The sequence below is a fragment of the Trachemys scripta genome, chromosome 7 (genome assembly GCF_013100865.1).
Source record: "Trachemys scripta elegans isolate TJP31775 chromosome 7, CAS_Tse_1.0, whole genome shotgun sequence".
In the NCBI taxonomy this organism is placed as follows: domain Eukaryota; kingdom Metazoa; phylum Chordata; order Testudines; family Emydidae; genus Trachemys; species Trachemys scripta.
The window spans coordinates 71,437,120-71,461,813 of NC_048304.1; the positions used below are offsets into that span (position 1 = coordinate 71,437,120).

At 39.8% G+C, this 24,694-nt stretch overlaps 1 protein-coding gene across 1 annotated transcript in view; it reads left to right on the forward strand.

The window, feature by feature from the left end:
• The window catches only part of NRG3 (neuregulin 3), an 877,186-nt gene that overhangs the window by 635,159 nt on the left and 217,333 nt on the right, over positions 1–24,694 (forward strand). The window lies entirely within an intron of this gene.

Genomic DNA, 24,694 nt, shown 5'->3' on the forward strand with positions numbered 1-24,694 from the left:
CTTGCCCCTTATGTATATGCATTATGATATGTAGTCTTCAGTTACTATTTTTTCCACACAATATGGGATGATCTGATATAATGAGATAAGTATTGTAAACAGAATGCTGCTGTGATGTGAAGGAGTGCTCAGCACTTTTGAAAATGAGCCACAGACTTAGGTGCTGAAATATGGATTTAGAAATAATACTTTCGGCACCCATTTAAAACAAATCTAAGCTTAAGCACCCCACTGTTAGTTCATTTTGCATGTCCATTCAACCCTTAGCCTGCTGAGACTACCACCAAAGAGGTCAATTTGTTCCCATTGAAGCCAATCTAAAGCATCCCATTGATTTTAAGGGAATTGGATTAGCCTCTATGTGCTAATGGTAGCATGGACACTTTACCTCCTAGGACCTTAGCTGTCACCATGAACTCATTTCATATAGGGCCCCAGACAGTTATCCGAGAGTAGAAATGTTTCTACTGACCTGAGCTGGATTTAAACTGGTTAGCCAGAGATGTCACATTACCAGCCTCGTGAGCCACAGAGTCACCCAAAATGTCCCTTCACATTAATTTGATTTCTAAAAGGAATTGGTATCTGGTTTGGAAAGAATAATCAAAACAGCTCTAGGTATGCCACTTGAAGTAACATTTACAACTGGCAGATGGTCTGGTACAAATGATGACCTCTCTCTTTATAGCAGGAAATAAAAATGCCTCTACCACCATTTTACACAATTAGCACACATCTCACTTTTTATATAAGCATAATTTTATATGCAAAGTAATTACCTAACAAAGACCAATTAGAGATACATTTTCAAAATAATATTCACTTAGCATATTAAATATAATTTAGAACACAGAAAATGCAGGGTGTTAAAAACAGAGCAAGTCATTCATTTGAGGTATTTAGACCCAATAGCTAAAGGTTCTTTAAAGTTACCAGCAACAGAGGGTCCTGTGGCACCTTTGAGACTAACAAAAGTATTGGGAGCATAAGCTTTCATGGGTAAGAACCTCACTTCTTCAGATGAGGTTCTTACCCACGAAAGCTTATGCTCCAATACTTCTGTTAGTCTCAAAGGTGCCACAGGACCCTCTGTTGCTGGTAACTTTAAAGAACCTTTAGCTATTGGGTCTAAATACCTCAAATGAATGACTTGCTCTGTTTTTAACACCCTGCATTTTCTGTGTTCTAAATTATATTTAATATGCTAAGTGAATATTATTTTGAAAATGTATCTCTAATTGGTCTTTGTTAGGTAATTACTTTGCATATAAAATTATGCTTATATAAAAAGTGAGATGTGTGCTAATTGTGTAAAATGGTGGTAGAGGCATTTTTATTTCCTGCTATAAAGAGAGAGGTCATCATTTGTACCAGACCATCTGCCAGTTGTAAATGTTACTTCAAGTGGCATACCTAGAGCTGTTTTGATTATTCTTTCCAAACCAGATACCAATTCCTTTTAGAAATCAAATTAATGTGAAGGGACATTTTGGGTGACTCTGTGGCTCACGAGGCTGGTAATGTGACATCTCTGGCTAACCAGTTTAAATCCAGCTCAGGTCAGTAGAAACATTTCTACTCTCGGATAACTGTCTGGGGCCCTATATGAAATGAGTTCATGGTGACAGCTAAGGTCCTAGGAGGTAAAGTGTCCATGCTACCATTAGCACATAGAGGCTAATCCAATTCCCTTAAAATCAATGGGATGCTTTAGATTGGCTTCAATGGGAACAAATTGACCTCTTTGGTGGTAGTCTCAGCAGGCTAAGGGTTGAATGGACATGCAAAATGAACTAACAGTGGGGTGCTTAAGCTTAGATTTGTTTTAAATGGGTGCCGAAAGTATTATTTCTAAATCCATATTTCAGCACCTAAGTCTGTGGCTCATTTTCAAAAGTGCTGAGCACTCCTTCACATCACAGCAGCATTCTGTTTACAATACTTATCTCATTATATCAGATCATCCCATATTGTGTGGAAAAAATAGTAACTGAAGACTACATATCATAATGCATATACATAAGGGGCAAGGATTAAGTTTCTCCGGGCAACTTTGATTCTTGCCATTCCTAACTTTTGAGTACTTGACTTTACAACCTTAACATTCTTATAACCTAGTTTTTTGTTTGTATGTTTGCATGCAATTTATTATTTATATTATGGTAGCACCCAAAATGTGCTAGTTATTTTTAGAAACAGAGGAACTCATAGTCTCTGCTTTTTATTTCAAGATTTGGTTGAAGATTTGAGGCTGTCTCTTTCTTTAAATACCATGGAGCCGACAAATTCAACGATGGCACATGACAGATAAATGGGAAGGGTTGGACAAGTATTATACACACTCAGTTCCAGTTATATAGGCACCCACAGAATCTAATTGTTCTACTTGTTCAGTGATACAGTTTCGCATCTCTCTATTTCATCTATGTGTCTCTTAGGACTGGTTCATTTTTATCATAATCCCTAGCTTTAACATGGCCACTTGAAGATCAGACAGATCTCCATTCAACACTATGATAGTGTCTACATATCTGACTTCATTTAGCCCTTTCTCAATTGATTTTCAGACATTTTTCTTCAAAGTCCAGTGTCTGGAAGATATTTTCAATGAGAGTTTTGAAGAGCTTGTATAGAGATGGTAATCTTGAGTAGACATAATATAAAGCAAACGTTTCATTTTCATTTATGTTTTTCAAGTACTGAATGTTGCTTTCATCTATGCCTTAGCCATATAAGGCTTTTAATATGAAATCATTTTCCATTAAGTCAGAAGCTTTCTCATAGCTGATAAATGCCATATGTAATGAAAGACTATATTCATTTATCATCTATAGTAAATCATTTATCACACAGCAGAAATATATTTAGAAAAACCTAATCAAAGCTTTTCAGTTCTTCTGGCTGGTTAAAATCCAGCATAACAGAGAGATTGCTCAGTAACTAGGTTAAAACTTTTAGACATATAAATTGGATTTATTAGATGATACTCAAGTAGAGTTGGTGCCTTCGTATTACTGTGATTAGTGCATTGGAATTGCGATAGACTATAATGTTATTGTTTGGGTTTTAAATCTTTTTGTGTCTGAGTGCGTGTGGAACAGTTCTACAAACCTGCAGTGTGAACAATGAAAGTCTCTCTTGGCTTTTCTGTTTAATTACGTTTGAAAGCTGCAGGACTTTGGTTTTGGTAGCTGCTTGGCCAATATGCTATGATTAGAGCTGAACAAACAGTTGGCAGTGACAAATGTATTCATTGTGACTCTCTGATGTAAAGTGAGCTGAGATAGCACAGAGAGTAGGAAGTTGCAATTTACGGCTGGTATAGGTTAGCAGTAAATTACTGCCCCCTGCATCAAAGGGGAAGCAAAGAAGGAATTCTGTTTCTGAGGATTACATGCTATTCCTTGCCCTTATCTACTCAAATTTTTTTAGCTTTTGGTCACTGTGAGGATATCTAAATCACGGTAAATATTTCTTAGGCTTGAATTTTGTGCATGTGTCCAGTAAACTTCATCGTATGTGTCTCATCTCTTTTCTGGCACTAACATACTTAAGGCTAAATCCCAACTCAGTTTTTGCCTAATCTTTATTCTGACTTCACTTGATGTTTGCCTGAATGAAGACTTCAGGATTTGGCACTTAGTAAGTTATATACAGTATATCTCACACGGGAGAATAATTACTTCAACTTTGTTTTGGTGCAAACCTTTCATAATTACAACTTTCTGATACAAAGTCACAGCTTAATTTTTGTTCTGTGCCAATAATTGCAGCTGTCTCGTGACTGGCATTGAATCAGGTTTTAATTCTCAACAAGCGGTATTGGATTTTCAGTGTTCTATATGCCCACCATCAAACTATGAAGACAAGAGATGAGATGGTTCATCCAAAGTTCCTCATACCTACACTATTCCTGCCCAACAGAATGAGAAGGTGGAGGAGAGTTACTTATTCTGCTTGCATAATTATATTAACTATTATAAGGGATTATCTAAATAGAACTATCTTTTGGAGCTGGTTGGAATAGGAATACTGTTTCCTGTGAGAATTTTCAAGATTGTGTCATTTTAAACATTTCATTCTGATAATTTTGAAACATTTTGTTTCAATTTTAACCTTTATTTGGTTTTGTTTTTATGTTTTACTTTAACTTATTTCTAAACAAAGTTTGTGTTACACAAAAAAACCTTTTTTCTTTAGAAAAATATCAACAATTTCAAAACTTGAAACATTTTTTTTAAATTGGAAATTTATTGAAACTGACCCTTTCCTGCAAACTGTTTTTGGTTTTAACAAATCAGTATTTTCCAATGAAAGAATTTTTTCATTGAGCAATTCCCAACCATCTCTAACAGATAGATAGTTTTCCTGAGGTAACCCTTTTTACCAGTTAGTCTGACCATGAAATAGAATAATCAACTGTCAGAATAATGAAAATGAAATCAGCAGCACACAATGTATTGCATGTCTGAATAAATAAGACTATTCAATGCTTGTCTTCTGTACAACATTTTATCATATTAGAATATAGCGAAGACTAATTGAATTAGCTAACATGATGCTGTCTATGACTTTGCAGTGAATATAGGCAAGGGCAAGACACGTTCAATGTCATGTCAGCTAGACATGGTTAAAACCTACTGGGACCAGGAGTTATCCATGAGTAGATGACATAATGCTGAATTTGACTTGTCCTTGTCTATACTGCCTGCAAAGTCACAGTTAATACTGTGTCAGTTAATTACACTTTTGCAATCATGTTGTGATACAGTTTTGTAGTCAAGTCAAGTCCTAAGGTGCTTTCTTTATGGACAAGGTGGTCACAATCTGTGGTTGTTAGCTAGCTGTTTGTTCTTTCATTTCCCTTTCAATTCCTAGCTTTCATTTCAGAATGATGTGTTGCAATGATGTAGCCCTTTTTAACCTATTTATCCATTGAGATGTATTGTGAGCTAATAACTGATCTTCTAAGAAGTTGGCCAGTTTGTTCCCACAGCTCTTACCATTTCTTCTACAGATGACTTATTGTTGACATTTTAAATACTATCCAGTCTTGGCATATACTTCCCCATCTCATTCATTTTTTATGATGACTTGCCAAATGCCCAGCTCGGTCTGTTATACTTTTAATTTTCATATTTCCAGTCATGTTTTTATAGCAGATAAATTCAGTTCTATCCATTTTGAAGTCTTCTGCATGACAGCACACTAAATTACCACTCTCTAATTGTTGAACTCTTTTTCTTTTCATCCTCACCTCACTACTACCAATTACTGTACATACCAGCTGACTTAAGTCACGTCTGTTTTCTAATCATTTTAATCTGCTATGGTTTCTGCATTGATAGTGTTTGAGTGTAGTCTTCCAGAAAGAGCATTCTGCAGCAGAGTGGAGGCAATGTCAAAAAATTGTTACATTTTGTTTCTCTCAGACTGTGAAATTAGAGTTTTCATTGATAAAATATCGGATGGAAAAGAAAGGATAGAGTGAAGAGGAATTCATACCTTGAAATCACAGCATGAGGTGGTTCCGGAGCTTGGCTATCGTATGTGGAGTCTTTCATTTCTAGGTCACTAGTTCAAAATCCAGCCTCATTCATCTAGAACCAAAAGTTTAGTTTTGTTTTTGTTTTGAGTTGGTTTTTTTTAACCAGCTAATCGGCATTCAGTACATATAATAAATGAGCTGATGGTCACAGACAAGCTCCTATAGATGGATGTAATATCCCGATTCTGCAAGTTACTTAAGAATCTGCCTAATTTTAAGCGTGTAAGTAATCACACTGACTTAAATAGGACAATTAATGTGAATAGCTCTATTAACTTCAGTTGGGCAACTAGGATGCTTAAGTATCATTCAGAGCTACCCTGAAACACCATCTCATTTGGCATTAATTATCAATCTTTTTATTTGGCTATTTATCATACTTTATAAATATGTGAACTGGTCCATAGTCACCCATCCTGTAATCTAGGCACCCTGACTGAACAACACTTCACTTTGTTCCCCACAAAAATTAATGTAATAGAACAACCCAATGTGACATGTTTGTCAGTCTCATAAGACAGGCTAAGATGTAATGGATATTGAGCCTGGATTACATAGGTACCTATGTAGATCACCACCTCAAAATAGGGGGGAGAAATAGTGGAAGAGTAGTGTGGGGAATCTTGTCCTCTTGCTGCACCCAATTGTACCTGTTCAGAGGACTAAGGAAGGACTTCATTCATCAGGGCTCATAATTATGCACTTTCATGACTACTTGAGGTGAAATTAACTCCTATTCAGATAGCTAGCTTAAAGCTTATACACTTAAATCCTCAAAATAGGGCATAAGTGCTGGCCCTCTCTGCAGGAGTTTATTTTATCTTACGAGGAACTGGATAGCAAAAAAATATTATCCAGCGATAGATGTGATCACTGTACCACTGTGTTTGTTTCTCAGTATACAAATAATAATTGTAGGTTTAAAGGAACACTGGCACCATTCCCATAGTCCATTATTATTGTGTTATTAATTATTATTTATATCACCATAGAATCTAGGAGTACTAGTTATGGACCAGGACCTCATTGTGTGATGTGCTGTATCAACACAGAACAAAGAGAAAATCTATGCCTTAAAGAGTTTATAGTCTAAGTACGAGACAAGACAAAACAAATGTTCACAGCTGGGAGAGTACAAGTAAACAATGAGGCAGTATTGGTCAGCATGATAGACACTGGTGTCTGCACATCAGCAGCTTAATCATTCTCAAGTGTTTTTGTAGGCAGCATGGCAAAGGAGAGTTTTAAGGTGGGATTTGAACGTGGATAATGAGGCAGCTTTTACAAGGAGCATTTCCCAAGTGTGCTGGGGAGTATGGGAGTGTAGGAGATTGTGGCCATCCCTCTCCATCAGTCTTGGAAGAAGGCCATGTCTCCTCGCTACTGGCAGTGCTTACTGGGGAATTAGCAGTCTCTGAGGCCCTGGCCCTCTAGGCAGGGCCAAGAAGCAAGTAGTCCAGGGCTCTGGCCTGAGGCAGGGTAGAGCACCAGACTCTCTAGGGTTTCAGGCCCTCAGGCAGGGTGGAGCACCAGTCAGTCAGATTCAAAGGGAGGCCATGCCCCCTCACTACAGGGAGAAAACACAAAGTTCCTTGTCTGAAAATCTAACAAGTGGAAAATGAAGGCTGGCATCCTGAACTGATTAGAAGCAAACATCAACAGCTCACCAAAGAATGAGCGATATCTGCGGTGGGAATTGACCATGAAAGTGAATACAAGTAGTTTGTGTTTGATGCAATAGAGAAAAGGGAATCAGTGGAGGGATAGTCTAGAAGCAATATCAATCTCCAGACTTAAGCAAACACTCAGGCCAGCAGTGCACTTTGCGGCCTGTGTATACTGAATACTGTACATCCAACCAAAGGAATGAAGCCTTTCCTTAAGGGAGCACCAACGACTTGAGATCTAGTCAATTTGAAAAAAAAAATGTAGTGTCAGGTACTGCCCGTGCCCCTGCCAGCTTTTATGGTTTCACAAACATATTTTCTATTTGTAATTTTTTTTCTCACCCCATCCCTGTGTGAAAGACAGAAAGAGAAGCAAGAGAGAAAGGATAATCCAATCACTGGGAGAGAGGTTCAATTCCCTGCTTCACCACAGACTTCCTGTGTGACTGTGGGCAGGACATTTAGTCTCTCTTTGCCTTAGTTCCCCCATCAGTGTCAGAGGGGTGACAGAACTTCCCTGCATCATGGTTTTTGGAGAATAAATATATCTTAAAAAAAAAAATTCTGAGGTCCTCATTGCTAATCAGAGCCATGTAAGTATAACAGATGAAAATGAAGAAAGTATCTAGTCCAATGTTTGTTGAATTCAACAAAAGGGTTTATATTGAATTCAATGAGTATTGGACCCACAGTACACAAAATAAACAGGATTAGTTGCTTTGGTTACTTTTAAAAGCAGTACCTCTTTAGAGGAAAATGAGAGATGAGTGATTTTTAAGTCGATAGTGTCCATTTGGTAGCATTATATATTACCGTACATAACAGGAAAACCATATTTCTATAAACAAAAAAGGTGGGAGTCTGTCCTCCTGGCAGACTCCTGAAAAATCCTAAAGTCAGACCTTTGTCTACTAATGCTTTAGCTTTTATTAACATTTATGTTACATTTTACTTTCTTATTTGTGGAGATGCTCTACCAGATCCTGGACAATATTCTCAAGAATGTACCTTTCTTACTGCTAACTGAACTCAAGGTATCATAAGAGATGTAAGTATATGTGCATGGCTATATGTAGGGAAGAAAAAGGCATCTTCAATGCATGATGAAAATAGAAAGCACAGTTAGCAATAAAGGTTCAGTAATGTGGCCTTCAGGAATTATCTGTTAAAGAAAAGGCATTTTTCTCTTGTGTTATTACTATGGTAACTGCCTTTCCCCCTTACTGATAAATGTAAAAGGTTAAGTGAATTTAGTATTGGTGATAGGATCAAGATTGATAGCACTGGACACGAGTCACCTCTGTAGAGAACAAGGGCAGAACAGGCAGTGGGGGTGCAAACTTTCTGCCATCAGTCTGCCACAGAATGCATTCCAAACCTGTGGTGGATGTGCCACTTTTAGGGGTAAGAGTACTTAAGTGGTAAGAGACTGAACAGTCTCCACTTACCATTCAGTCCTTGGCTTTCCTGCTAAGACTGCCAACAATGTTAGTAGTTGTGATGGCAGATCTTAAGCTGTGGACTCCAACCTACTGGAGTGAACTGAGCCTACTCATTTTACATGGGCCACCAAATAGCCATCAAATGGAAAGGATTTCTAGTTGTTACCAGTATCGATGAGCATGGCTGGCTTTTTTTTTTTTTTTTTTAACTTTATTTAACTTAGATCCCAGATATTGACACCGAATCCCCTCTTCCTACTCCAATCTTCTTTTCACTGTGTACTCTGGCCAAGATTTTTTAAAAATAGAGCAATAGACTTCTAAGTCTATTTTTAGACATTGAAATAAGGACCTAATTTACAAAACATCTGAGTTCCCAAAAGCTGTCACTGAAGCCAAGGCCTTATCAATTGGAGCTGTAGGGTGTTCAGACGCCTTATGCATGTGTCTAAACACAGGTCCAATTTAAAAAAGTCTTGATCAATTGTTATTTTTTTGTTTTTGTTTTTTGGTTGGTTTTGTTTTTGCATCAACCAAAATAGCAGCATCCTTTTCTTGTTTTTTAATAGACCTTTTTTACAGTCAAGCCTGGTTGAAGTAACTAAATGTTGAAATTATACAGATCCTGAGATATAACCTATCAGCAGTCGCATTTCAGAGCTGCAGGATGAATTGTTATATATGCTGTTGTTTACAGCAACCGTGGCGTTAATGATATGTTTTAACTCATTGATTTCAAGGGTTAAAACTTAAAAAAAGATTTTGGTCTAAACTTCAGGAACGGTCTTTTGTTTTCTGGCTGCAATTCTCAACCAGCAAATACTTACCACCACAATTGTGAGCACAGAATGGTGCAGGTGCAGATGGTAGCAGTAGGATATCTTTATTTACAGGGACAATTGATAGATGTGCATTTGTTTTATTGGCCTTATCCCAAGCCACTGAAATCAATGGGAGTCTTTTTAATTATTTTAATAGGTATTCAACCAGGCCTTGCGCATGGAAGTTTCATAGGAGCCACGCTAGTTATTATTGGATATTCAATACTAATCTCTCAGTTCGACAAAAAGCTATACATTGTAGTTTGGATAGTATACAGATGTACTCTGATGTATTCTCAAAGGTGATTCTCCCACTGATTGGTTTATTATTAATTATAATAATGACAATAGAGCATGATTCCTTAATTACATTTTTTTCTTAAAGTAAACCATACTTTAGGAATAATTTTATTCCCAACATAACTAAAAATAGAAGCATCTGAACTGATCTAGTAAATGGTCTCTAAATCTAGACTAAGTCAAGTGTTGGAATTTGGCATCAGTGACCATTTCCTGATGTGCAGCATCTAGTTTTGTAAAATCAAAAGTCCTTTTGCCAATTTTAACACATTCATAACCAGATTCTACTGAAATCATTTAAAAATGGATTCTGATGATGATGATCACAATGGAGTAGCATGTTGAAATCACTGTGGCACTTTAGTAGTACGTCCAATGTGAGCAAGTGTGGGAAAATATGCCATTTAACAAGTAATGTATCTTAGTTAGGGCTAACTGTTATCTTCAGAATATGTACCTTTTTTGCAGTTTCATTCTGCTGGGAACAAGGGACTGTTCTCTTCTCTAGGGACAGTTCATAATCAGAGATTATCTGACTTTTTAAAAAAATCTAAACAAAACAAATCAGTTTTTTTCCCCATCAAAACAAAATTACATAAGAATTGTATTGTCTTGTCTTCATTTCTTAATATTTCAGAAAAATATAGCCATTTCATTCATGGACGTGTGATGGGACACTGCCAATACATTTAATATAAGATTGTGAATCCTTAATTAGCTAAAATGTACCACGGTGATGTTTTGGGGATCACCCAGCCCAGTAAGGAGGTCTGTCACTTCCTGCCCTGTAAGATTAGGGACTGTCATGCTGTGGTTCAGATGCCAGCCCATAACCATAAGATCTCACCAGCTGGGTTATACTTGTACGGGGGATACCAATGGCCCCTCTAGTCCCAAGTATCCCCAAATTTGCCCTCCCTGAGTTCTTAGGTACCAGTCACTTGGACCATTCCCCTGTGGTTTGTTGCCTCTGAAGGCATGAAGCCAGTGCCTCAGTTATCCATTCATAAAGGTGAGGTGCACACACTCCACACAGATTGCATACCAGAGGCCTGCTTGGGATAAAAATAAAACTTTTTTTTTATAGAAAAGACCCAGATTCCAAGATGAAATAGTAAGGGGAAAGCAAACATATACAAGTTATGCAGTAAATAAACATAAAGACACAACCTCAGGCTTTACACTTGCCTATTAGATAAAATCCCTTTTCTAATTCAAGTTACCTATTGCCTTTGAATGGTTTCCTGCATATGCCCCTAGCTATAGGGGGGAATCCACCATTCCTGGACAACTTCCCACCTGGAGGCTGTCCCCCAGTTTCTTGATGAAAACCTCGGCTTCAAGGCTCTTTTTAAAAAGGCTTTTTTCCTTTTTCTTTTTCTTTTTTTCTTTTCTTTTCTCCTGGCATGGCAACTCATGGCTATTCAAACTGGGGAAGTGTCCTCTTGACTTGATAGCTGGGATGTTCATTTCATTAACTTTAATGGTTCACCCCTGTCCTTTCCTGGGCTGGACAATGGGTGGGCAATTGAAGTTGGTTTCGGATAAACTACTAAGTTGGGAGGTGCCCCTCCATGCCTGACTGCTCACTGCTCTGCTGTGAAGTAGAGCTAAGGTTTATGAGCATTGTTTCTATATACACAAATATATACATTCATAGCCATAGTCTGTGTACATATTGCATAATGACTACCAAGTTCTGAACATTACAAGCTTTCATAAAAGGCTTTCCTCAATACACTTTTGTGGTACAATAACACAGCATGCAATCAGATGGTTCAACTGATCATTTGGAGGGGTTAAACCTTCTGTTTTCTCTTGGGGTGCCTGGACCCTGATGATCACAATCACATATCTGTTTGTTTAAAATATATATATCCTGTGTTCAAAGAGAATGTGGAAATAATTGTATATAAAAACACATACAAAAACAAATCAACTGGGACTTCTGTATAATAGTTATTCCCTCCCATGCAGTACTGCAGAAATACAGAGAAAGATCTCCACACAATCATTTTACCCCACTTATTTCCACCTCCATTATTTCAAAGGAAGGCTGGAATGTAGAATAAGCTTGACAGCATGCCTTGAAAGTTGTCAAAATTGTGCTGTGTCAAGTCAAGGAGTTAAATGAGTTCTTGGGTCATCTGCCTCGTTTGCCTCCTGTTTAACCCCAGGAGCTGTTAGCTTGAATGCCTCAAGTGACCTTAGCTGCCGTGATGTAGCTGTGTCCAAAGACATGGTGTAGTTACAGCTTTCCTGCCAAGAACAAATGGAAGTGGGGTGTGGGAAGTGATCTGGGCTGCTGCTGAGATGTTGACATCCAGCCACCACGTAGTGATTGTGAACTTGAATAGCATAAAGGTGGGAAGGCTCCCTCAATCAAGGCAGCTGATCTCAACTCCATTTTCTTCAATTGCTTCCCCCAACATTACTTCAGTTTTGTCTGACTTGAGCTTTATCCAGCTGGCTGTCATCCAAGCCACAATCTCCATTAGACCCTGAAAGAGCCAGTGAACTGCACTGTCTGAGTCTGAATAAATAGAGACATAGAGCCGTGTGTCATACGTAGGCTGGATGCACTGCAGTCTGCAGGAGTTCACTATCTCCTCTAACAGACTCATTATACACCTCTACCCTAATATAACGCTGTCCTCGGGAGCCAAAAAATCTTACCGCGTTATAGGTGAAACCGCGTTATATCGAACTTGCTTTGGCCTCGAGCATCTCCGTTATTAATAGTCAACAAATAGCCCCACCCCCTATCTGACCCACACCTACTTCCCACCCCCTGACTGGCCCCTCAAAATCCCCGACCTATCCAATCACCCCCAGGACTCCCATGCTGAGCCACGCGCCGCACCAGGACGGGTGCTAGAACCCAGGGAGCCAGTGCATGGAAGCGCTCACACCTGCTCAACCAATCAGCTGGGGCGAGTCCCGCGGGGGCAGGGCAGGGGGAACTGTCCCGGCGGCCACTGCCCTGTCCACGGAGCTCACCCAGCCCAAAGCAGCGGCTGAGCCCACGAGGGGGAGCAGGGTGGGCAGCCTTGCCCAAGGTGCCCACGTGCGCCTGTTCCCTGTGCCCACGCGGTGCCGGGGAAGGGTGAGTCATCGGTGGGCGGCTTCTGCCGTGTGTGCCCGCACTCAGCCTGTTTCAACTCCTCTGCAGAGCCCCATGCAGCCCGTCTCCAGTGAGGATGCTGCGGCCAGTTGCCCACCGGGGCGCATGGAGCCCCTGACTGCGGGCAGGTAGTGTGGCACACTATGGACCTGGAGAGCCCACCCGGCGCTGCTGCGAGCGGGGCGCAGCCTGCCAGCCAGGTCCACTGTGTGCCGAGCCCTCCAGTGCCAGGACAGAGGCACCTGCACGGTGCCGTCTAGGACGGACACCTCTCCCTGCCCTGGAGCCACAACTTCCCTGTATGGACCTGTCTTCCCCAACTTCTCAGCGCTGGCTGGAGGCCATGTGATGTTCCCCTGCTCTGCAGCTCCCTTCCTCGGGCTGTGGCTCCCCCCTGCTCTCTGACCCCCCCTCCTTCTGAGACCCTCTGCCCCCTTATCCAACCCCTCAGCCCCAGCCCGGCACCCTTAACACACTGCTCAGAGCAGCATGTCGGAGCCTGATGCGCTGATCCGCCGGAGTGTGCCACGCCTCCCCCTAGAGCGCTGCTTTACGGTGTTATATCGAAATTTGTGTTAAATTGGGTCAAGTTATATCGGGGTAGAGGTGTACTTTGAACCGGGGGGTGACAAAATGGTACCCCGACATAAAAGAACACTCAGAGCATATGAGCAATCATCCAGTAACACCCTCTCAGTACTCAAAGAGGGGGGAAAAAAAGGGAATGTTAAAGACAGTATCAGAAATATAGTAGACTCAAATACTATATTCATAGCACTTAGAATAATGTATTTTAGCCTATGCAGATGTTAGCTAGACTAGGGTCCATATCCTCAGCTGATGTAAATCAGTGGAGCTCAGCTGATGGCATTGGAGCTATGCTGACTTATGCTAGCTGAGGATCTGGCCCTAAGTGGCCAAAGAAAGACCTGAAGGAAGATGGGCCCTTTAGAAACACAGCAACTGGAATCCTATAAATAAACTATATATTTAGATAATTTGATTAAGCTCTAATGGCCTGTTGACATTATGTTCCCCTCTCTCATCTCGGGTTCAGATGTAGCAGCTATGTACTACATTCATACAAAACTTCAGCACGATCAGCAATGTTTCTATACTCAAATCCAGCAAACAAAGTAATTCACAGTATATATCTCTCCTGCCCCCTCTCCACCCCGGGCCAAAATTAATAGCAATTCAAGCAACAGGAAAAAACACGTGCATGCACAACACACACAAACACACCCCACTTCAGGTCTGTTTATTTAAAATATATAATGACATCAAGCAGGACAGCATTGTGCCCACATTCACAAGACAAAAAGAATAAGAATATCTACCTCTAATCAGTAGATCATCTTCTTCTTTCATATGGCTGGTGTAGGTAGCAATTATAATTCCATCAGTAGATCTCAAAGCATGTTACAATGGAGGTCAGTATCATCATCCTCATTTTACGGAGACAGGGGAGTTGTGAAATGACTTGCCTAAGGTTACGCAGCAGGCCAGAGGCAGAGCTGGGAACAGTATCCTGAATCCCAGGCTAGTGTTCGGTTCACTATAACATCCTGCTTCTCTTGGGAAGGGCTTGTCTACATGAGGAAATATATTGGCCTAGAAAGGCACTCTTATTAGGGTATCAGTGTGTCTACACAGGTAGTTATACCAGAATATATATAGCAGTAGAATTATACTGCTATTGTTATGCTGGTAAATTTTCCTGTGTATAGAAAAACCCTAAAACACTGAAGTCTCTTCAAACAAAACCATACCAAGTAACTCTTTCTTGCAGACTTTATCTGTTCTTTTCTACAGATATAGAGTTATAGTTTGCACCGTGATGTGGCCATTTTGTACTGCAGTTACAATGCATAGTAGCTCTATAGGTGAGGTATCTGGCCACAAGAGGCACATCACAGGGACTTTCTAGTGGTGTAGAGGCAGTGTAACAACTCTTGTTCCTGCCACTGGAGTAGCTGTAGAAAAAGTGGGCTTCCCTTCCATGTTGGTGGATGCAAAGCAGCCTGCCTATCTTGGTCACCTGCTGAATAACATCCTAAAGTCAGGAAGGGCTGGTGCCCCCAAAGTATTGTCTCTTCATCAGTCTTCCTATAGAACTCTTCTGTTCTTTTGAAATGTGTCATGTTCATCTGTGATTTTTCTTTGTGCACCACCGAGACTATAGTCACTAACTTTAGAACTTGTTTGTCTGCCAGCAATGCCAAGAGACTGACATTCATAAAAACAAACAAACATGTTTCACCTACAGACTGTGTGGTGGGGAATTCCCTGGACCATCCACAATGATGCACTGGTGGAAAGGATTGACTCTGAGGAAAGCTTCAAGAGAGTTCTTTTGTCACTAATCAGAAACACTAGAAGAGGTAAAAGTTCTAAATAAATAAAATGCTATTGCCTATGGCAGGTTTTTTCCTGTTATAATTTGGTTCATTGAACTGATTCACTAAATTCTGAGTACTGCATATAAATCATAGCAGAGTATGTTTCTGAAAATTAGTTATGTGAAGACAGACACTCTTTAGTGTTAGTAAAGTAACAAATCCACCAAATTAGTTGAAAGAATGAGGAGTACTTGTGGCACCTTAGAGATTAACAAATTTATTTGGGCATAGGCTTCCGTGGGCTAAATTCCACTTCATCAGATGCATGCAGTAGAAAATACAGTAGGAAGATATATATACACAGAGAACATGAAAAAAATAGGGTTTGCCATACCAACTCTAACGAGACTAATCAATTAAGGTGGGCTATTATCAGCAGGAGAGAAAAAAATGTTTGTAGTGATAATTAGGATGACCCATTTCAAACAGTTGACAAGAAGGTGTGAGTAACAGTAGGGGGGAAATTAGCATGAGGAAATAGTTTTTACTTTGTGTAATGACCCATCTACCTCCAGTCTTTATTCAAGCCTAATTTACTGGTGTCCAGTTTGCAAATTAATTCCAGTTCTGCAGTTTCTCGTTGGAGTCTGTTTTTGAAGTTTTTGTGTGTGGAAGAATTGCGACTTTTAGGTCTGTAATTGAGTGTCCAGGGAGGTTGAAGTGTTCTCCGACTGGTTTTTGAATGTTATAATTCTTGATGTCTGATTTGTGTCCATTTATTCTTTTACGTGGAGACTGTCCGGTTTGGCCATGTACATGTCTGAGGGGCAATGCTGGCACATGATAGCATATATCACATTGGTAGATGTGCAGGTGAACGAGCCCCTGATGGTGTGGCTGATGTGATTAGGTCCTATGATGGTGTCCCTTGAATAGTTATGCGGACAGAATTGGCAATGGGCTTTGTTGCAAGGACAGGTTCCTGGGTTAGTGTTTTTGTTGTGTGGTGAGTGGTTGCTGGTGAGTATTTGCTGGGTTGCGGGGCTGTTTGTAAGCGAGGACTGGCCTGTCTCCCAAGATCTGTGAGAGTGAGGGATCGTCCTTCAGGATAGGTTGTAGTTCCTTATGATGTGCTGGAGAGGTTTTAGTTGGGGGCTGAAGGTTGGAGGCATGTAGGTAAGTATAGCGGTCAGTAGGTTTCCGGCATAGAGTGGTATTTATGGGACCAGTACAGTATTAATAAGCGATGGTCACATAAACACCACCCTATACCAGAAACCTACTGACTGCTATACTTACCTACATGCCTACATGCCTCCAGCTTTCATCCAGACTACATCACATGATCCATTGTCTACAGCCAAGCTCTAAGATACAACCACATTTGCTCCAATCCCTCAGACAGAGACAAACACCTACAAGATCTCTGTCAAGCCTTCTTAAAACTACAATACCCACCTGCTGAAGTGAAGAAACAGATTGACAGAGCCAGAAGAGTACCCAGAAGTCACCTACTACAGGACAGGCCCAACAAAGAAAGTAACAGAACGCCACTAGCTGTCACCTTCAGCCCCCCAAACTGAAGCAAATACTCACCATCAACCACACACCACACAACAAAAACACTAAGTCTGTCCACGTAGCTATTCAAGGGACACCATCATAGAACCTAATCACATCAGCAACACCATCAGGGGCTCGTTCACCTGCACATCTACCAACATGATATATGCCATCATTTGCCAGCAAATGCCCCTCTGCCATGCACATTGGCCAAACCGGACAGTCTCTACGCAAAAGAATAAATGGACACAAATCAGACATCAAGAATTATAATATTCAAAAACCAGTTGGAGAACACTTCAACCTCCCTGGAGACTCAATTACAGACCTAAAAGTCACAATTCTTCAACAACAAAAAACTTCAAAAACAGACTCCAATGAGAAACTGCAGAACTGGAATTAATTTGCAAACTGGACACCATTAAATTAAGCTTGAATAAAGACTGGGAGTGGATGGGTCATTATACAAACTAAAAACTATTTCCCCATGCTAATTTTTCCCCTACTGTTACTCACACCTTGTTGTCAACTGTTTGAAATTGGCCATCCTGATTCTCACTACAAAAGTTTTTTTCTCTCCTGCTGATAATAGCCCACCTTAATTGATTAGTCTCATTAGAGTTGGTATGGCAACCCCCATTTTTTCATGTTCTCTGTGTATGTATATATACACACTACTGTATTTTCCACTGTATGCATCTGATGAAGTGGAGTTTAGCCCACAAAAGCTTATGCCCAAATAAATTTGTTAGTCTCTAAGGTGCCACAAGGACTCTTCATTCTTTTTGCTGATACAGACTAACACGGCTACCACTCTGAAACAAGTTTGTTGAGACTCTGTGACTAGCATATTCTGCTACTTAAGAAGCCAGCTAACAGCAGTTCTATTTATTGTAGTTATTTACCCCTGTTGGTACGTGGGCTTCTTTTTTGTTCCTTGTTTTTCTTGATGCTAAGGAAAGTTAAAATGTGGGTCTTGTGACCAAGGTCTTATCCTGAGTTCAGATTCATTGGTGTACTCTGGCTTCTTTGTGCTGTTCTAGTGAGCACAAAGAAGCCAGAGCACCATACATTCAGTTTAACTGACTGTTTAGCCTGAGTGTATGGCTATTTTGCATTGTTGGTGTGGTAGAAAGCAGCTGACTCATACAAGTTAATCTGGTCCATGGTTCCTCTGGCAAGTGTAGAAAGGATCTAACTATGATAAACTGATTCCTGAGATTGTGCAATCAACTAGAGTCTTGATTCACCCCTTTGGCGAAGAATATACAGTTTGCACAGCTGACATCTGTAGGATTAGTATCACAAGGTAGTTATTCACTGCTGGAAAAGGGCAGTATTGCTACTGTAAAGAACAGCTTTAGTTTATGTCGGAGGCCTTTGGAACCTGCTCAGATGGTGCATTAAATCAGTATATCTCTTGGGCACTCCGAGCCCTGCCCCTCTCTGACAAGCCCTGCTCATTTTTCTGACCCTAGCTGGCTCTGTGTCCCTGTGATGGAGTGGGGGTTGCTGGTAACTCTGCCATTCATCCCTGTTTTCTGGCAAATGTATCACAACTTGTTGCCTGCAACCTTGATTTAGCTGTAGACAGTAGACAGTGAATTAAATGCTATGTCTCACTTAGCTATAGCACATTACAGATTAATTTATAAAACAGTTCAGCCCTATCTACACTCTCCAGGGAAGTGTGATGTATCCATGCTAGCAAGGAACATATTTACAAATATGGCTCCAGCGAGTGTGGTTAGACAATAATGCCGCAGACATGGCCCAAGTGCAACAGCAGTCTCCTTTGAAAACTGATAGTTTTTTTGTAACTTCTCTTTAAAGCCCAAAGTTTCCTCTCAGGAAGAGAATAATACTTACTCCGTGTCTGTATTCAATTGTATATACTGTGGTCTGATATTAAGATCAAAAGAGAGGATTAACCCAGGTCAGCATCCTTCATTGCTATGGCACTCTCTCATAACTGTTGTTGTTTTAGGTGCTGTCACCCTTCCTCCTACTTCTTTTAATTTCTCTTGCTTTCTGCCATACATACACAGTGAGAACAGATTGCCTGCTGTCTGAGCTCCCGCAGCCCAATGCCCATGTTCATTCCCACAATTAAGAAAAATATCCTTTCCCCCCCCTTAACAATTTGCTTGTTAAATTTGGTTACATGAGCCCTTTATAAAATAATCTAGTTAATTCTGAGACTTGAGTGAGCATCTGCATCACAATGCTGAGATGTTTCCGCAGTCTCATGAAAGGAAACATGCCATTTCCATCTACCCTTCTTGATATACACTTTGTGATGAGACCCCTATAATTTCTGGCAAGCCAGCTATAATAATTATCTGATTTGGAATTTAAATAGTATATTTATGTTGTAATTCTGTAAGGATGGTAGTGGGTGTAAACCTAATTTTATGAGTGCTAACTCCTTCACAGATTTTGACATAACTTAGCATTGCTCATACAAATCACTCATGATATAATGCTATCATCTCAGAAAAAGCCACCCACAGCCAAAAATATGGGTATGCAATATGTTTTCATGAGTCAGATGCTTACAGCACTCTATCCGTCCTAACTGTTTTAGAAACCCTTTCCCTTTCTTCTTATATCATGGGTGAAATCTTGGCCTCGCTAAAGTCAATGGTGAAATCCAGGGCCAGGATTTCACCCCCTTTCTTTAAGTAGTAGCAACAGGGGATTCTAGCTTTCAGACTATGTGCAAAATAGGAAACTATGCTTTCTGGTTTAAGTCCTAACTAGGTTAGATTTCTTTTGTACAACCCAAGGCTGCATAGAATTGTAGTTCACTGCACCTTATTTATTCTACTCAATTCATGTTCTCTCAAGCCAGAGATGACATATTCTGTGTGGTAAATAAAACATTGATCAGATATTATAGACCACCGGGACAATTCCTCAAATAGATTTGTGATTCTTGGCTTTGAGAATAAATACATATCCCATAATAACTACTACTGTTTAGATTTCCATGATGTAATATAAAATGTGATATACCATATCCAGCAGAAATTCTAATGTGATTTTTTCTCACTAAGACTACTGCTGAGTGTGTTGTTTTTGATACTTTTGAAGATATGAGGAAGCTTACACTGGCTTGGCTATCCTGGGTATATTTAGCCTTTGCTTTTCACTAGTAGTAGGTACTACTAATTCATTCTTTTAAATTAGGATGCTTCCAGTTTATGAGGTAATAACCTTGTCATGGGTTTATAAAAATCCAACCCTCTGGCACTGACTCTAAGGGTACGTCTATACTTACCCGCTGGTTCAGTGGCAAGCAATCGATCTTCTGGGATCGATTTATCGCGTCTTGTCTAGACATGATAAATCGATCCCGGAAGTGCTCGCCATTGATGCCAGTAATCCTGCTCCGCGAGAGGAGTAGGTGGAGTCGACGGGGGAGCCTGCCTGCCACGTGTGGACCAGCGGTAAGTACCTTTAAGTTCGAACTAAGATACTTTGACTTCAGCTATGTTATTGATGTAGCTGAAGTTACATATCCTAATTCGAACTGGGGGCTTAGTGTGGACCAGCCCTTAGAGATTCCCATTGATGCTCATATGTATGTCTTTGGCTCAAGGTATGGCTATTACTGCATTAATAGGGAGCATGCATAAATTGTTATACAGAAATGTGTATTGTGTCCTCTGCATTCTGATTGGCTGCTATAATTTCCTTTGCTTTGACTGAATACTCTTTTTCAGAATTTTCCTTTTATTATGCTTAAAATAAATATGTCTGCCTCAACTTCTGATCCCTTTCCGACATCTCTTAAACCCAGTCTTCACAATATCTTTCCCTGTTCCTCCTCGCTTCTTTAGGTCCTTTCTTCTTTAAGAAAGGTTAGCTGTGCATCTTACTTCCACCCAGCGTAATTCTTTTTTTCAAATTACATTGTATTACAGTACCTGGGTTAGGTGGGGATCAGAAATCAGTTTAAGGTAGACATGTTTGTTGTGATCATATAGATGGGGATTTCTGAGGGCAGTAGCTAATTAAAGGGTAGGATTTTCAGAGTATACTTTCACTTTGTCAAATAATGGCTGTTATTCTGAGTTCAGGGATTTGCATACTATACTATTACTAAGAAATAACTAGAGTTATTTTAGTAAATGAAGCCCTCTCAGCTAATAAAAGTAGAGGGAGTAACATATTTGAGAAATATCTATAACAAATTCCTGTGCTAATGTTGAATGACATATATATTTCAGTATCATTTAATATTAATATTAATATTAGATTACATGGGGAAGGTAGTTTAAACAGGGAGAATAAACAGTAGGATCTTTTATGCTATAACATATGTGCATATGTGGTGAGTGTGAACAGGGAGAATACAGAGGAAAAGAAACTGGTACTCATACCACAGTGGGAAATATATTTTAGCTGTAAAGGATTAGCAATAGAAACTTCGACAACCTTTTGGCGCGCTTGTATTTTCACACATTGGATATCTTGGGAGACTTCCACAACAATATAATGTAGGACCTGGAGTACATGATCATAGAGAAAGAAGACTGCCAATAGAAAGATGGAACAGCTAACCTGCTGAATCTTGCCATAATTATCAAAATTATGCTTATTTTAAAAGAAGGGAGAGGGCTGGGGGTATTATTTGCAAGATTTTCAATACTTTGCCAGACAGTTTTACTTGTTATTCTTTTTTCATAGTATTCTGAATGTAAGTCATTCCCTTTTCAATTTGTTTTGTTTTCTTCTAATTTCTAGGCATAAACAATTACTTCGGATGAAATCCAGAATGTAGAAATAGATAAATTCATTTCCTTAGTTTACTTCAGGGAACAAAGGATGAAAACTGAACTAGGTTTTGTTTAGTAAGGCCCTAATTCACCAAAGCACTTAAGCATTTGCTTAAGTCTATTCATATACAGCAAAGCTCCTTAGACTATACATAAGTGATTTGCTGAATAGGGATGGAGTTCAGCATGTGTTCTAACTGCTCTGCTGAACTGAGTCTTACATACAGATCAGTGCTTTTAGTTCTGTGTAATCTATTTCTTCTGCCACCTCCATTTTTTTTATAGGCATGCTTAACAAACCCTTGCTTGTTACATAATAAAATAGTCACCATTGGAACAGTCTATTTCATCTAAGTATTTTCAAGATTTCTTTCCCTAATCATGGCTTTCAAATACAGCCATAAATATAATGTTGATCATTTCCACAGCTTGTTGGCCATATTCAGCCAGCTTATTTGGATTTATTTGAACTTATTAATGTGACATATGTGTGATTTTTAAATGGAACCTTTCATTTGTCACTTTCTTAAAGTCATACTGCCAATTAAGAGTGTTATGTGCAGGCATAGCAAAGATGATGGGCACAGTTACCAATTTAGAAGCACCGTGGCTGTTTTAGCATGGATTAGAGTGCCACAACATCATCAAGTTTCATTATCTTTTACTACTCTAACTGTCAAATGAGAGTATAAAGTGGGTCCACAAATGGTTATTACTTTTTCTGCCTTTCCACAAAACTTGATTGCAAAGGTTTCAAGATTGGTGTAATATTCATATTAGATCAGGTCTCATTGCTACTTGCAACATGACAAATCTTAAATTAAGCATTTTAAATAATTTGTAAGACATAAGCTACAGCTAATAACTCCTTCTTAAATATTGTTTACTTTTTGTAAGGCTGTTTTATGTATGTTAAATAAACTAGTATATGCTCAGTGTGATATGCCTATGAACAAATTTTTTTTTAAATTATGAAAGTACTGAAAATATATGACTAATTTGATATGTTATATCAACCTGTGCAAGAAAGTGAAGATGAAATGGCTAATTCTATAGACTAGTCCATGTAAATTCAATCAAGTTGAGAGTGTTGCACTTCTCTGTCTCTGAGAGCCCAATGGATTTGTATATTAATCCTGACAGAGAAACAATGAGAAATGTCCACTAGAGAGTTGTTAAATGTGGAGGCTGCACCTTTATTAAAACAATTAGCTAATGGGGAGCCCTCACCACCACCACCTTCTCAAACTACCAAGCATTGCTGTTCCAGTGTGGACTTCAATTGGGCACCAATGGCCCTGGGTTCTACCAACATGAGGATGGTATGAGGGCAATGCCCCCTTTCAACACCCTCAGGCCTAGCCAGGCTCCCAACCCATTCCTCTCCAATATGCAGGAGATAGGATGCATGAGATGAGGTGAGCCACATGCTGCATGAAACCTACCACCTCACCACAATGTTGTGCTCTGGGTCTGGGCCCAAGAAGCCCATTGGACCCTTTTCTAACCTACCAACTATATTGGTAACCATCCAAAGTTCCGGCTAATGTAAATAAAATCCCCAAACCAGACCTCTGGGATGGAAAATGGAGGGGAAAAAAAGCCACACAGCAGATTGCCAATTTTGCCATATTGGAAAAATCCTTTCCAGACCAGAAAGGAAAGATTGGAGATCAGCCTAGCCACCCAGAATCACAGGATGTCCAGAATACGTGATAAGACTGGGAAAGGGTATTCCTGGGACAGAAACCCCCAAATGGCTATCTGCCTCAACAGCAAGCAATATCCAGCCACCACCCTTCTGCTCTGGCAAGAGCCAATCAGCTGGTCCATCTCAAACCCTGTCCAACAGCATCAAGAATGGGGTGGGACATGCTCCATTTCCCTAATGCAATGTGAGGTATAGCCTCCCCCACTTCCCAAACAGAATGGGGAAGAAGGGGGATGTGGGAAGAGGGAAAAAGAAAGAAGGAGCACCTTCCCCCTCTCTCTTACACCCCCACAGACTGCAGGCATCAGGAGGGGACAGTGAGGAGGAATCAGTGGGAGGAGTATATACAGTGTTTGCTCCAGCTGCTCCTGGCTGAGATTTCCCTCTCTGTCCCGCTGGGAGCGGTGGTGTTTCCATTGCTTTGGGCCTCATCAAAGACTCACCCTAGCTAGTGAGATGAGTATTTGTAGAATATGGCCATGCTAAATATAATTTTGCAACTTTCAGAGAATAGATTTTCAGTTTAATAAAATATGTATTTTTACTAGGTAATATGACTACATTTACTATCGTAGAATGACAGTAAGAGTGGCAAATACAAATGATTTTCAAAAGGCTAATAGAATGTGTTGCCACTAGTAAAAAAAACAGCACCACTTCTGTGGGTTATTTTGGTACTTGGATATGAGACGTGCCAAATAAACAAGTTCAAGAGTGCAGTGCTTGTAAAGTTGTTAGAGTCTGCTGTTCTCTTACATGAGTCACTTTATGGTCCCTCGGGGTTGGAGGTTAAAAAAAAAACATACTCTGAGTCCTCCCTCTTCTGTTCTTAGGAACAATGCTCATTATTCAATTATTTGTGACTCAGCAATAGCATTCTACATTATACAATTTTACCATGTTTGAACACAGTTGTGAAGAATCCAGATCATTGACACAATTAATAGATTCTTAGATTTTAAAGTCAAAAGGGATCATTGTGATTGTCTAGTCTGACCTCCTGCATAACAGTAGCCATTGGACTTCCTGTACTAATTGACACTAGGGTAAGTGGAAAGCAGGTCAAATTGTATTCAGCATCATGTCAGTTAACTGGGATTAAACCCTGGTCCCAGTAGGGAATGACTTGTCCTGCTCTCAACTGATTGCAAAGTTGAGTCGTCTAACTCAATTCTTCACAGCCATGCTCACATGCTCAGGTGCAGTAATGTATAGTAATTTTCCAATCTAGACAAGTCCAGGGAGGTTTTGAGGTAGCTCAGAAAGAGATAGAAGCTTTGAAATAAAAATATCCTTTGACTTTCTTTTGGATTCTCTAAATTTATATTGAGTTTGAGTCTGGTATGAATGTTTGAAGCACAGATGTACTCTCACATATTCTGTAAATGTGGT